This window comes from Ornithorhynchus anatinus, chromosome 2 (assembly GCF_004115215.2).
Source record: "Ornithorhynchus anatinus isolate Pmale09 chromosome 2, mOrnAna1.pri.v4, whole genome shotgun sequence".
Taxonomy (NCBI): Eukaryota; Metazoa; Chordata; class Mammalia; order Monotremata; family Ornithorhynchidae; genus Ornithorhynchus; species Ornithorhynchus anatinus.
In genome coordinates, this window is record NC_041729.1 from 91,255,632 (window position 1) to 91,270,913 (window position 15,282).

At 42.6% G+C, this 15,282-nt stretch overlaps 1 protein-coding gene across 1 annotated transcript in view; it reads left to right on the forward strand.

The window, feature by feature from the left end:
* Positions 1–15,282, forward strand: part of SGK1 (serum/glucocorticoid regulated kinase 1) — a 155,480-nt gene that overhangs the window by 53,235 nt on the left and 86,963 nt on the right. The gene's annotated exons all lie outside the window — the stretch shown is intronic.

Consider the following 15,282-nt stretch of genomic DNA (forward strand, 5'->3'; position numbering starts at 1 on the left):
AATAGTCACCATTAATAATATTATTATTAGGGGTGAAAGCTAAGGCTGAGACAAGGGGCAGGGTCAAGGCAAATAAAACTGCAGCAGTGACAGTGAGGTTAAGGTTCACCCTGCAACCCAATGTGGCGAGGGGAACTACTTGGGCCTCTGGGATGGGTCAGAAACTACGTCCTATTGGTTGAAAAAGCAGGAGCGGCAGAAAGAAGGCAGCTTTCTTGATCGCCCATCCTGGAGCGGTCCCCTTACGCCATCAGGAGGAGTGACAGTTTACCATGGGAGCAGACAGAGCACCTGTTGATGATGGCATTTGTTAAGCACCTATGTGTCAAGCTCTGTTCTAAGAACTACGGTAGATACAAATTGATCTGGTTAGATACAGTCCCTGCCCCACATGGGGCTCACTCTCAATCCCCATTTTACAGATGAGGTAACTGAGGCCCAGAGAAGTGAAGTGACTTGCCCTAGGTCACACAGCAGACTAGGGGTGGAGCTGGGATTAGAACTCAGGTCCTTCTATGCAGTAGGTCATGCTGGTTCCCTGTTGGCTAATCGGCTACTTGACATAATTGTAGTTCGGGCCGAGTCTTCTCTTGGCACTCAAACCAGGACACCCGAACCAGGCTCGCAGATCATTAATTGGAAGGGCCAGGGGTGCCAATATGGCTCTTTAGTGCTACATAAGATCCACTAACTCTAACCACAACGCTACCCTTCCTTCAGTTTTTTGGTTAACCAAGGACACAGCCAAGAAGAAGGGATCGAGGACAGATTATTTTTTTTAATGGCACTTGTCAGTAGCTTATTCATTCACTCGTATTTATCGAGCGCTTACTGTGTGCAGAGCCCTGTACTGAGCACTTGGAAAGTACAATTCGGCAACAAATAGAGACAATCCCTACCCAACAACGGGCTCACATGATATGCTGAGCACTGCAGTAGGTGCTGGGTCAGATATAAGATAATCAGGTTGAACACAGTCGGTGTCCCACAAATGAGATGTGGGATTTGGGTAATGTCCTCTGACTGGCAGGCCCACACTTTTTCCACCAGGACATGCTACTTCCCTGCTTCCACAAGCTTCCCTGCTTCCAGAAAGATTATTATTATTACTACTATTATTACTACTATCATTATATTTGTTAAGCACTTACTATGTGTCAAGCACTGTTCTAAGAGCTGGGGGAGATACTTGTTAATCAGATTGGACACAGTCCCTGTTCCACCTGGGGCTCACAGTTTCAATCTAAGAAAGATAACCACCCATCCTATAAACGTCCCCCACCCCCAGGCAGTGCTGTGAGGGATTGCTAACTAAATTGGGAGCTACGCCTTGGGCCCTCTACCCAAAGACTCCTCCATGACATCGAGGGGGCCTCTCTCCTAAAGAGATGGCCCACAGAGAGACATGAGAAGAACCGGGTCCACGTTATAGCATGGCAGCCCAAAGAAGCCATTCCTGTGAAACATATAAACGTGCTTTCAAATTAATGACTCCTTTCTTTGCCTTCATTAACCGAAAATGAATTTCTGCTCGGGCTGAAATGCTCTCAAAAATGGAAGCGTTCAGGCAGAAGACTCTGCTAACCATTAGGGCCGTAAATCTCTCGCATTCCACTGCAAATGCTTGGAGAGGCCTCACAACTGATTTTCATTAGGTTTGCACTTTCATATGGGATAGATTTGGCTGAGTGAGGATTTCCTCAGACCTCTCTGTCTGTCTCCGTCTATTGAAGGCAGCTTGAAAGGTGCTTAGTCAGCGACCAAAGGCTGGGGCCAGGGGCTCCGCATGCTGTTTTGAAGGCCTCTTTAAGTAATAGAGTCCTTTGGAAGAAGCCGTGCTACAGAGAGAAGTTATTAACTAAGTTACTGCACACAGATGACTTAACATTGAGTCTTTGATGTGATTAAATGTAAGGTCACAGCCTCCTCCTTCATCGCAAAATTGCCAAAGACGAGATAAAAGTTGCTTTTAATTGAGGAGATCTCATGCAGTGCCTAGAATGAGTCTGATCTAAGGCACTTTTGTGGTTCCCTCAAAGGCTACACCTAGTCCTATTAGGCTTCCAGAGCTCAACCAGTACCCCATTACCTTCATGGCTCTCTCTCTCTTGCTCTTTAAATGGATTGAGCTGGTTCTTTGGCTCGTGGGAAAACTTGGTAGTAAAATGGTCAGTTGTGGATCGTTTTCCACACTTGCTTTTTCCTATACCATTCTCAAGGTTTTCAGATCTTTTTTTTTTCCAGAAAGATGCTATAAAAACATACTTAAATCAGTCACTTGGCAGCCCAGATTTCTGGCTTCTTTCAATTTACCTCATAAAAATGTGTTTTATGAAGACTTATATGGGGTGGACTTGGGATAAAACCATTAATGTCTCAAATATCTTCCTTCTCCATTTCTGCGATTTTCTGTCTATATATTTGGAGATCAGAATGTTGGTGTAACTGCTCATATTAATGTTATGCTTCAAGTTTGGAATTACTTGCTCCAAGTGAGAGCCAGATTATTCAGAAAGGAAGATGCAGTGTCGCCTAGTGGAAAGACCATGGACCCGGGAATCCGGAGACCCAAGTGATAATTCCAGCCTGTTCTGCGACCTTGGGGGGCCACTTAACTTCTTTGTGCCTCAGTTTCCACTTCTATAAAATGAGGATAAAATACCTGTTCTCTCTTTAAACTGTAAATCCCTTGTAGGGTTATTTTAAACTGATGATTTTGTTTCCAACTCCTCCCCTAACACAGAGCTTGGTTTACTGTGAACACTTAACAAATGCCATCATTAAAGAGGCCTATAAATAATGCTGTAAGCTCCTTGCAAGTAATAGTAATAATAATAATGTTGGTATTTGTTAAGCGCTTACTATGTGCAGAGCACTGTTCTAAGCGCTGGGGTACACACAGGGGAATGAGGTTGTCCCATGTGTGTCTACCCACCCTGTTGTACTATACTCACCTAAGCATTTAGTACAGTCAATCAATCAATTGTATTATTTGATCACTTACTGTGTGCAGAGCACTAGACTAAGCATGTGGGAGAGTACAACATAACGGAGCTGGTAGACACGTTCCCTGCAGTGTTCTGCACACTGTAAATGTTCAATAAATACCATCGATTTAAGGTTAAGGGTCCAGATATTGCACAAAAAAAACTCAGTAATGTTTACAAAGATGAGCAATCTTAGATTGTAAACCCTTTGAAAATCCAGAGGCACTGTCTAATTCCCATCTATTTATGCTTTCCCAGCATTCAGTCCAGTGCTTGGCAAACAGTAAGCATTTAATAGATACTGAGCCTGAGAGGTGCGGGGAGCTGCAGGATACAGAAGGTTGAAGACTTAAAAATCAGACTGGTAGTCTTAAATGCAACTTGTAAGTCATTTCCAGGTCTTCGTCGTCATCATCATCAACCACACGTACATTCATTCATTCATTCAGTAGTATTTATTGAGCGCTTACTATGTGCAGAGCACTGTACTAAGCGCTTGGGATGAACAAGTCGGCAACAGATAGACACAGTCCCTGCCGTTTGACGGGCTTACAGTCTAATCGGGGGAGACGGACAGACAAGAACGATGGCACTAAACAGCGTCAAGGGGAAGAACATCTCGTAAAAACAATGGCAACTAAATAGAATCAAGGCGATGTACAATTCATTAACAAAATAAATAGAGTAATGAAAATATATACAGTTGAGCGGACGAGTACAGTGCTGTGGGGATGGGAAGGGAGAGGTGGAGGAGCAGAGGGAAAAGGGGAAAATGTACAGAATGCCCACGTGGTTCTAATGCTGGCTCTGCCACTTACCGGCTGTATGACCTAGGGCAAGTCACTCAACTACTCTGTGCCTTGGTTCCCTCATCTGCAAAGTGATGATTTAATACCTGTTTTCCTTCCTACTTAGACTGTGATCCCCATATGGGACCTGATTATCTTGTATCTACCCCAGTGTTTAGTACAGTGTGCAGTCCACATAGTAAACACTTAAATACCATTATTGTTGTTACTAAATACCATTATTATAGTTAATATTAACAATAACAATAATAAAGAACACAGACCTAGGGGAATATACCATTTGACATAAAAAATGCTACCCCCCCCCTTAGTGAGACTTAAAATCTAATGTAAATATTACCCTGAAAAAAAGAATCATTTATGTGATTTATGAAGTAACGTTGCTGAAAAAAAGTTTCCTGGCTTATTCAGATGGTGAAAATTGAAGTGCAGACTACTAACAGTGATAATAATATCTCTGGTTTTATTATGGTTATTTATTTACCCACAGTGGCATTTGAAATCTGGCAAAGAGATGTGATCATCTGTTTATAAATAGAACTCTGAAACTTACATTGTCATAAATATCCTGGTCTTTGGTTTTACTACTCGTTGGAAAGGTAATTTCTGTACCAGGGTAGGACCTGCCTAATGCTAAGAAGGACTCCACATCAAGTGCGTTTCAAGAGTTATGCAATTTATTGACTTCCCTACTCTCTGCTGCTTGCATTTATCTCTAGACTGTATGCTCATTGTGGGCACGGAATGTGTCAGTTTATTGTTGCATTGTACTCTCCCAAGCACTTAATACAGTGCTCTGCACACAGTAAGTGCTCAATAAATACGATTGAATGAACTTGTGCCCCAGATGGGCACATGGATGTCCTAGTGAAACAAGGACTCTCCTGTCAATAGGAGCCTACCCAGCCTCTGGACCCAGATTCAGGAGGCTTACACTCAGATATACAGAATTCCCTTTCTAATCTTATGGGAAAAGTTGAAAGGAAAGTACTAATAGCACTTGTGAAGCACTTACTTTGATCCTCACACTGTACTAGACACAGATGAATTAGAAGAAATGAGATGAGACAGTCTAACAGAGAGGATGGCAAGCCTATACCAAAATTAACAGGTGAATTTACAAAAGAAGTACTTAAGGCTGAAGAAAACTGTAATGGATGGTGAGCAGAGGGGCAGTTTGACAACAGGGTTCATTTTGAGCCCTCTGCCAAAATTACTGCCTCCTTCCCACAAAATTGCCCAACTTTCCCAATGTTCTTTTGATGCCCCCAGAAGAAAACCAGCCCAGCTTGATTTAATGAGTTCTGATCGATTTGGTCAAAACTGACGTCTGGTTATGATTCAGAACGTAGAACAAACAGATCTGTTGCCATTGGTCGTAGGCTGTGCGTAAAGTACAAATTGTTTTCTTCTTAAGCTGCTTTCGCATGAATTCCTGTAGTGCTTGGCCCATTTTAAGGACCACTCTATGCCACTCTGTCCTTTGGTTCCTGCATTAAGATGTTGGATAGGCTCTCTCTCCTTTGGGCTCTGGGCCCAAAATGGGAAGGGAGGGACAGAAGGGGAATAAGGAAGCTTCCTTCCACCCACTTCCAGTGTAATCACTTCCCTCCCAACTTACCAACTTTGTGGGGTCCCTCTGTACCATTCTGATGGCATCACTTCTCTCCCTACGAGGGAAGGAGTGGGAAGGGCAGGAGCAGTGGCTGGGGAAAAAAGATGGGTGATAGAATCAATTTTCGGCTACCTCTTAGCTGTTCTGGTTCCACTGTCCTTTTCATTAAAGGGTACTTACCAGTCAGAACACTTTAATATGAATGCTCACATCTCTCCCTATGAAATAAGCGATCGTAATTTTGATTGGAAACATTATGCAAGTAAAAAGGGTACGTGACCATCTCCCCAGGCATGGCAAGGGTCCAACAGAGGACTGAACTCAGCCTTTGGTATGGTTCACATTACAGAACACGAGAACAGTTGTTAGAATAAGGGGATCTAAAGGTCTGAAGGAACTTCAATGTTTCAAGGCAGTGCCTTCTTCAGAAGGTCATGGGTTCTAATCCCAACTCCAACACTTGCCTGCAAAATGGGGATTGAGACTGTGAGCCCCACCTGGGACAGGGACTGTGTCCAACCCGATTTGCCTGTATCCACCCCAGTGCTTAGTACAGTGCCTAGTACATACTAAGCCCTTAAATACCATAATTATTATTTCAGAGTCTTTGGATCCATTATTCCTTGTGGCCACTCTCCATCCCTTGTGTGATAGTTTTTCAACTGAGTTGTCTTTCTTCTGTCATCAGAGGAAACAGAACGACCTCACTGTGGGCAGGGAATGTGTCTGTTTATTATCCTATTGTACTTTCCCAAGCTCTTAGGATAGTGCTTTGCACACAATAAGCACTCTAAGCAATAAGCAATAACTATGATTGAATGAATGAATGATGGCTGACCACTGAGGCAACAGCCTATCATAGAGTGGGTTCTCAATCTGATTTCAAAAGTATCAGAGAAGTATCTTTACCACCTACTTTACTATTCCTCAAGGAAATTTAGGAAGTGAGTGTTAAAACAAATTGTGCAATTAGGTCTTAAGCTATCTACAAGTGAGCCATATTTTTAACAATCAACCAACTAATCAATTTCTTGATCAACCAACTATTTCTCCAACACTTACTGAGTGCAGAGCACTGGACAGTAGTGTATATTTTAAAACAGGAGAGTAAAGAAAGCTATGGAACATTCAAGAAATATAGAAAAAAATTGCTTTTAATCATTAAATGTCTTCCCTACAATTGTGGCTTCAGGAAAGACAAGATCAAGCCTCTGAGAGGCCTGAGGCTTTGGAGACCTAGGAAGTACAAAATGCAGCGATTTGCACACAGTAAGCACTAAGTAAATTCAATTATGACTAAGCCTCCCACGTGAAAGTTCACCCCTTCCCAAGGACGTGTGCATCCCTGCCTTGGCACCAGTGCTTTCCTCTCCGGAGCGGCTGAGATGGTTATGATTCCACAGTCATGGCAGAATTAAGGCAGTGGGGCTGAGAAGCAGCCTGGCCTGGTGGAAACAGCATAGGTAAGGAAATCATCAGAGCTGGGTTCAAATCCTGGCTCTGTCTCTTGCCTGTAAATCAGTAAACTATTTTGTGACTCAGTTTCTTCACCTGTAAAATGTTCTATTTCCTGTTTACCCTGTGTGCCCTACTTGGGACAAGGGACTGTCTGATCTCATTATCTTGTATCTATTGATCAAACAACGGTACTCTCAAAAGAGCTTAGTATGGTGCTCTGTACCCAATAAGCTCTCTACAAATAACACTAATTGACTCTAGAGTTTACAGTCTACATGGTAGGCGGGAAAGATGTCTGCTAGTTTGGTTCTAATGTACTCTCCCAAGCGCTTAATTCAGTGCCCTGCACATAGAAAACACTCAATAAATACCATTGACTAATTGATTGATTGAGCACTTACTGTTCTACTGCACCTTTCTAAGAGCGTAGGAATACAATATAACAGAAGTAGAACATAACACAGTTGGTAGATGCTCCCTGCCCACAAACAGCTTACAGCCTAGAGGGGAGACAGGTGTTAATATAAACTAAGGATACATCCATAAGTGCAGGGGGGTTGAGGGTCAGATGAATAAAGGGTACAGATCCAAGTGCAAAGGCAACACAGAAGGGAGAGGGGAAATGAGGGTTTAGTGAAGGCCTTTTGGAGATGCTATTTCAATAAGACTTTGAAGATATGGAGAGCAGCAGATCTATCTTTCTATCTATCTATATAAATCCAGAGCTTGGTATGGGTCTTGGCACATATTACAAATAAATACCATTATTATTATCACTATTATGACTAGGCATTCCCTTGGGATCCTCTTGGGATGTGTGTGAAGAAGCTATCCTTTTTGCCTTCAGGTTAAGATGGCTATAGATTTCAGATGAAATCATTTTTAAATGTCTTTTAGAGGAAATTCCACTGGCAATTTCTGATCTTATTGTACTTCAAACACTGCACTTTAAAAACCTAACAGGTGTGGTATAGCTGTCACCCAAACATGGTTTCAGACCTATGCTCCTCTTTAATGGAGCACTATTATTTCAAAAACTCCCCGCCATCACCTTGATTCAGTTTTCCCCGCCCCATTACACACACTTAGAGAGAGAGCCTGTTCAGTTAAGCATTAAGTAAATATTTAACAGCCTGGCACTGAGCCAAGCCACCCTGTCCTACTGCACCTGGACTGTTGAACTTTTTAAATTTTCCCTCACTGCTAACACGCAGGCCCTTCAACTTCATTGGATCCGTCGCCAGAAGTGATCTAAAACTACTCCTCATCCCTATCCTAGAGACACTCACTCGATGTTTGTATTACTCTTTCCCTTCCAAACTGCCTCCATTTCCAGAGCAAAGGGCCCTCGAGGGGAAGCCTATATCCGCCCAGATGGGATTTAGCTCTATTCAGTAAAATGACTCCCAGTGGATCAGTTTCTTTCTGGTCTCAAAGGAGCTCTCATCGAACATCACATCACAATTTCCTCAGAGACCGAGGAATATTAGGCCAAGAGCTCCCTTTCTCTCATCAAATTCTCACAAGCATTCCACATTTCCATCACCTCTAAGAGTTGAAATGTTGGTCTGAGCCTCCACAGCAGCTATTCTCAAGTCAATCTCCTTGGTCCCAAAATGGTACTTCCAGGCTCCATCTTTCCAAATTGAATTTTTATCATTTAGATTTTACCTTAATTTACTTGACTGAAAACAAGACTCAGCTGGTGATAGGAGTATCAGAAAAGCACTTACCCAGATAAACAGGGACAATGAGTGCCTATGATTTTCCGACATATCTCAGAATGCATAAAAATACAAAACCATTTGGGGATATGAAGTGATTTTCTCTAAAAATATAGCAACCTCATTGCTAATTTCCTTCATTTGGGGTGGGGGTGGGGGGGCATGTGGGTGGTGGCATTTTTTCAGTGCTTACTATGTGCTAGGAACTATTGTATTAAGTGTTGGGGCAGATACAAGCTAATCAGGTGGGATACCATCCCTGTTCCATAATGGGCTTACAGTCTTCATCCTCATTCTACAGATAACTGAGGCACTGAGAAGTTAAGTGACTTGTCCAGGGTCACCCAGCAGACAAGTGGCAGAGCTGGGATTAGAAGCCACTAGGCCAGGCTGCTTATGAACCCATTTCCTTCAAAACTGTATGAATCAGTACTACTTTTAAAAAACGCGTTACTGGTTTGCAGAGTAGGTGTTGTTATTACCAGATGCAGGGGGATGGATTATATCGACCCTCCCAACACTCAACTTTAAAGCACTCAATCAGCTCAACCCTCCTACTACCTTTGTAGTACCTTTGTAGCACTTTGTATTGCGCCAAGTGCTTAGTAAAGTGTTCCGCATACAGTAAGTGCTCAATAAATACCATTGATATCTCTTCCTCCCAGTGTGCAGTTGGAACCACTAATGCTGGGTATTTCTATCTTTAGAACCTATTCCATACTGAACCCAGTGATAGATTTTTCTACCCATGACATGCTTGTAAATCAGTTAATAACAATTTTGAGAAAATTTGCAATTTTGGTTGCAAAGAGAGGAACTTGAGGGTCATCTTCACCTTCTATCCTTCAGCGCTTAGAACAGTGCTTTGCACATAGTAAGCGCTTAAAAATACCACCATTTTAGGAGAAGCAGCGTGGCTCAGTGGAAAGAGCACGGGCTTGGGAGTCCGAGGTCATGGGTTCGAATCCCTGCTCTGCCACTTCTCAGCTTTGTGACTTTGGGCAAGTCACTTAACTTCCCTGTGCCTCAGCTACCTCATCTGTAAAATGGGGATGAAGACTGTGAGACTCATGTGGGACAACCTGATTACCCCGTATCTACCCCAGCGCTTAGAACAGTGCTCTGCACATAGTAAGCGCTTAAGAAATACCAACATTATTATCATCTTAATTTCTTTGTGGATGACAGAGAGTAAACATCACTCAGCTGACATGGAGCAGAGCAAAGCCCTGCTCTAGGCCCTGTGGACAATTACCAAGGAAGAAGACACAAGTCCAGAGGCATGAAAGGGAATCCAATGGTGGGGAAATAAGAAAACTCAAAAGTAAGTAGAGATGTACAAAGCACAGAAAGGGTTTTAGGCTCAGTTAGCACTAGCTGGGGTCCAAGAAACCACGAGAGTTATTTCTTCAAAGAAATGAGGGAAGGGAGACCGGATAAAGTTGTGTGGCTAAAAGGGGCAAAGTAACGTGTTAGATAAGGCAAAGGGGGTTGGCTTGCCTCGTAACCTTAGGAGCAAGAGGAAAAACACAACAGAGGGACCTCTCCAGTCAAACAAAGCTTGAACCGATTCAAACCATGCCCAGTGCCCCTTTCTTAGCTCAAAGAAAACTTCTGCTTAGGCCATGTCAGCCTGGGGGTGGCCCTCATCTCGTGAAGGAACACCTGGATCTTTCAAGACACACATCCCAGAATTCTCTGGAATCACACATGACATCACTGAACTTCTACCTCACCTAGGGTAGTCTCAATAAAATGGAAGTTCAGCTGGAAGGTTACAGTGTGTTAGACTAAGTCCACAATACTCCTCATTTCCAAAGACACAGACATGAAATTCCAATAAACTCTCTGCTCTTGCATAAAGAAATGGTGCTTTAGTAGTAATAGTAGTTGCCTTTAATAGCAACAGCAGTAGCAACATTTACTGAGTGATGACTTGAGGCCGTGTATTGTATTAGGTGCTTGGGAAATACAGAATAACAGAATATGTCCCCTGTTACCCCTATCAGGGTGGCACCTGGAGAGTTTCCAGGACTCTATCAGTCTCGACTATGGGAGGGAGAGTCAAGCAGAGGCATATCCATTCCATTCCTAGCTTAGCAGTGGCTAGTGGGTGGAAGGCAAAGTCAAAACTCACTGTGCTGGGCAGCAGCAGCATGGGAGAGAGTCGAGGGTGGAGACTCAAGTTTAATAATAATAATAATAATAATAATGTTGGTATTTGTTAAGCGCTTACTATGTGCAGAGCACTGTTCTAAGCGCTGGGGTAGACACAGGGGAATCAGGTTGTCCCACGTGGGGCTCACAGTCTTAATCCCCATTTTACAGATGAGGTAACTGAGGCACAGAGAAGTTAAGTGACTTGCCCACAGTCACACAGCTGACAAGCGGCAGAGCTGGGATTCGAACTCACGACCTCTGACTCCAAAGCCCGTGCTCTTTCCACTGAGCCACGCTACTGTGTGGAAGGAGGCAGTGGTAAACCACTTCTGTATTTTTACCAAGAAAACTCTGTGGATACACTACCAGAATGACTGCAGATGGAGGTGGGGCACTCTGGGAGAGATTTGTCCATGGCGTCTCTTTGGGTAGGAGTTGACTCGACAGCATAAGACAAGATGTTCCCTGCTCACACTTAATTTTATGAGAGAATCACACATAGAAAATATTCACAAGTAGAGTGGTCAAAATAAATAAAGTGAGCCATCATAGGTGTATGAGTGCTAAGGAGGCTGTAAAAGTGTTTATCAGTGTTTTCATGGATATTAAAATAATTGTGGTGGGAACATAGATTCAGTAGCAGCATGGCCTAATGAAAAGAGCATGAGCCCGGTAGTCAGAGAACCTGGGTTCTAATCCTACATCTGCCCCTTATCTGCTGTGTGACCTTGGGCAAGTCACTTAACTTCTCTGTGCCTCAGTTATCTCATCTGTAAAATGGAGTTTAAGATTGTGATCCCTATGTGGGATAGGGATTATATCCAACCCAATTATCTTGTATCTACCTCAGTGCTTAGTACAGTGCCTCGCTCATAGTAAGTGCTTAATACCATTAAATAATATAAATTTTAAAAATGCAGAATCCCAGGACTATTCCATTTTCAACTCAACCTGACTCTTCAGCAGACCAGTAACCCTCTTTCTAAATTAGTGAAGATCAATTAATATATTGCCAACAGTGATTAAAAGGCAGTTTAGCCTTCCATAATTAGACAGTAAAACCTAGACACAGGGCACATGTCAGCTAAATGGCTATTCATTTGTCATATGTTTAAATTTGAGATGTTATCCAAAAGAAAAAAACAAAAGCTCTAGTTTCATAAGTATCTACATAGCTCCTGTCAAGTGATGAGTTGATTATACCAAAGGTCTTTCAAAGAAGGAGTGTGGTGACTCCGTGGATGGGAGGTTTATTGAGGGGAAAAGTAAGAGGAAGTCAAGGAAGACAGCCATCATCCTGTTCTACCTATTATCAATTTTACTCTATTACTCATACTATAGGCAATTTCAGTATCTACCTTTCCTTCTAGTTGTAAGCTCCCTTAAGGGCAGGGATCATGTTTTCAAGGGCTTAGTACAATGTTTTATTCAAAGTAGGCATGCAACAACCACTTATGATTGGTGCCAGTGTTAGAGACAGAGTACTGGATGGGTCATCGGTATGTAATTGCTTTGGACTTGTGCTCTTAAGTTCTCATTTATTACAGTACTCTAAGGTCTGCCAGAACACGTGGTTTCATTATGCATCTCAGATAATGTGTCTGTCCAAGACAGCACAACTTGATGTTGGAAGAAATGGATGGGTGCATATTTGTGGCATTAGACACGGGTTAAATACAACATTGCAAGTTATCATTAACACGGGCTTCTGCAAGAACACAATTCCTCTATTATAGGAGAACTGGGCATACATGTCTTTCAATGGTGCTAATAAAAACTATTTTTATTTTTGTGTATGTGAAAACATACGCTTGTATTGACTGTGCATAGTAATGCCCATGCAAGCTATGCTTCATGGTTCATGGATGAACAATAACAACTAAAACACATTCCTCTTAAAAGACTTTCAAGGCAGAGAAGAATTCAAATTTAATTGACATTAAAGGTCTGAGACTCCAACATGCAGCATGAAGAGATAAGGATGCAATCCAAGGGTTAAAAAGAAACGCCATATACACTTCCCTAGTGTCTTATAATAGACTGATAATGATTATTATAGTGATAATATTGATTTAAACAAGTCAGAAACATTTAGGACAATAGACGTTTCAAACGTAAATGGCAGAGAACATTTTGCCAGCACACAGGATGAAATTATCTGTAATTTCGGTGAATGGCATAAATTGTGTGGCATAAAGTTGGCTTTGGCTTTTGTTTTTATCTGAAGAACAGGCTGTAAATCACTTAGATGACTCATAGGTCCCAGGCAGGACACAGCCACCAGTTACCTACTTTTTCAATTAATCCCAGTTTATTTGTATGCAAAAAATAAATTCAGCACAGCCTCGTAAAATGCAGATTTGCAGATAATCCAGACCTAGTGAGTTTTATCTGTGCATATGGGGCTTCTGAAGGTGGCAGGAGAATGCTCAACCTATGTAGGGACAGCCAGAATAAAGAGATAGAGTCTCAGGGAAAGAGATGTGTGAGCAGAGGGCAGTGGAGTCAGGGAAAAATCTGAGGGAATAGTGGAGCTGTGGGCAGAAGAACAGAATCAATCAATCATATTTATTAAGAGCTTACTGTGGGCAGATCATTGAGTACAATATGTACAGAATCGGTAACAGGAGAGCAGCGTGGCCTAGTAAATAGAGCACAGATGTGGGAGTCATAAGGACGTTTCATTCATTCATTCAATCATTATTTATTGAGCACTTACTGTGTTTAGAGCACTGTACTAAGCGCTTGGGAGAGTACAATACAACAATAAACAGACATACTTCCTGCCCACAATGAGCTTACAGTCTAGAGATGGGGAGATAGACATTAACATAAATGACAGTTATATACTTGAGTGCTATGGGGCTGGGAAGGGGGAAGAAGAAAGGGAGCAAGTCAAGGTGCACAGAAGAGAGTGTGAGAAGATGAAAGCGGGTGGAAGGCTCAGTCAGAGAAGGCCTCCTGAAGGAGATGTACTTTTAATAAGGCTTGGAAGTTGGGGAGAGTAATTGCGTGCCAAATTTGAAGAGGGAGGGGCATTCCAGGACAGAATGCAAGGGGCAAGGGTCAGCGGCGAGAGAGGTGAGATTGACGCCCAGTGAAGTTTAGCATTAGAGGAGCAAAGTGTACGGGCTGGGTTGTAGTAGGAGAGTAGCGAGTTAGAACCTGAGTTCTAATGTCTGCTCCACCACTGTCTTGACCTTGGGCAAGTCAACTTAATTTATCTGTACCTCGTTTACCTCATCTGTAAAATGGGGATTATAAATGTGAGCCCTATGTAGAACATGGACTGTGTCTAATCTGATTAGTTTGTATCTAGCCCATTGCTTAGCACAGTCCCTGGCACAGAGTAAGCACTTAACAAAAACCATTAAAAAAAAATGTTCCTGGACCAGAATAATGGTCCATTCACACCAGTATTCAGTCTCCAACAAGTTGACAACAACATGTTTAGAGGGTCTGTGTGCTGATGGCTTTCCTTGACTTGAAAGCAAATCACTTCTCTTCTCTGTTCCTCAATTTCCTCATCTGTAAAATGGGGATTGAGTCTGTGAGTGCCAGGTGGGGCAGGGACTGTGTCTAACCAATTTGCTTGTATCCACCCCAGTGCTTAGTACAGTGCCTGGAACATAGTAACCGCTCAAATACCATAAATGTTATTATTGTTGATTAGGTAGAGAGGGTTTTCCATCCAGAACTACCCACCCAACGCCCAGAGATTATCTATCCGGTGACTTTTCTAAAACAATATCTTGATTATAAGGCATGGGGTCAAAACGCCTATGACTTTTTCCCTATTCATCACCATTGGAACGAGAGGCTGAGGGGTCAACAGTCAACCTGAACCACATTTGGGAGAGAAGAGGCTGTGGGGAATTCCAAGCCCCATTCGCCCCCGCTCCCCTGACCTTTGGTATTATATTTCATTATTCCAGGGGCTCCTGCTGCCCTTCCAGTCTTTGCAGCCCTTGCCCCGAGGCCCATCATGGCTTCAGGAGGCTACTCTCTTCATGAGGACTCACTCCCATGGTGTGTCAAAGCCACAAAGGCCAGGGCCTCTGGAAGGAGGCATGTCACCTCAGCAATATACAGGGGAAAGGGAGTAACTATTTTCAAAGACCTAGAATACTGAAACATTTTTAACACCAACCCTAGGAGAGGCACAGAGGAAGGAGAGAAGGCAAGACCAGAATGAGAGCCCATCATTGGGCAGGGATTGTCTCTATCTGTTGCCAAATTGTACATTCCAAGCACTTAGTACAGTGCTCCGCACATTGTAACTGCTCAATAAATAGTATTGAATGAATTAATCAATCATTCATTGATAATTTGCCACAGTTAACTAACTCCTGTTCTATAAAGATAGTCTAAACCTAGATGGGCTATTCTGCACCTACTGTCCCACAGTCTCTATAAACATACAGCCAAAAAGTTTTTAAATTCATCAGAGAGCATAATAAAAGCACTGGAATAACTGACTCACCTCAAGGTGGTTATGTAACTCATACCAATGGCGCCTTTTTTAATTT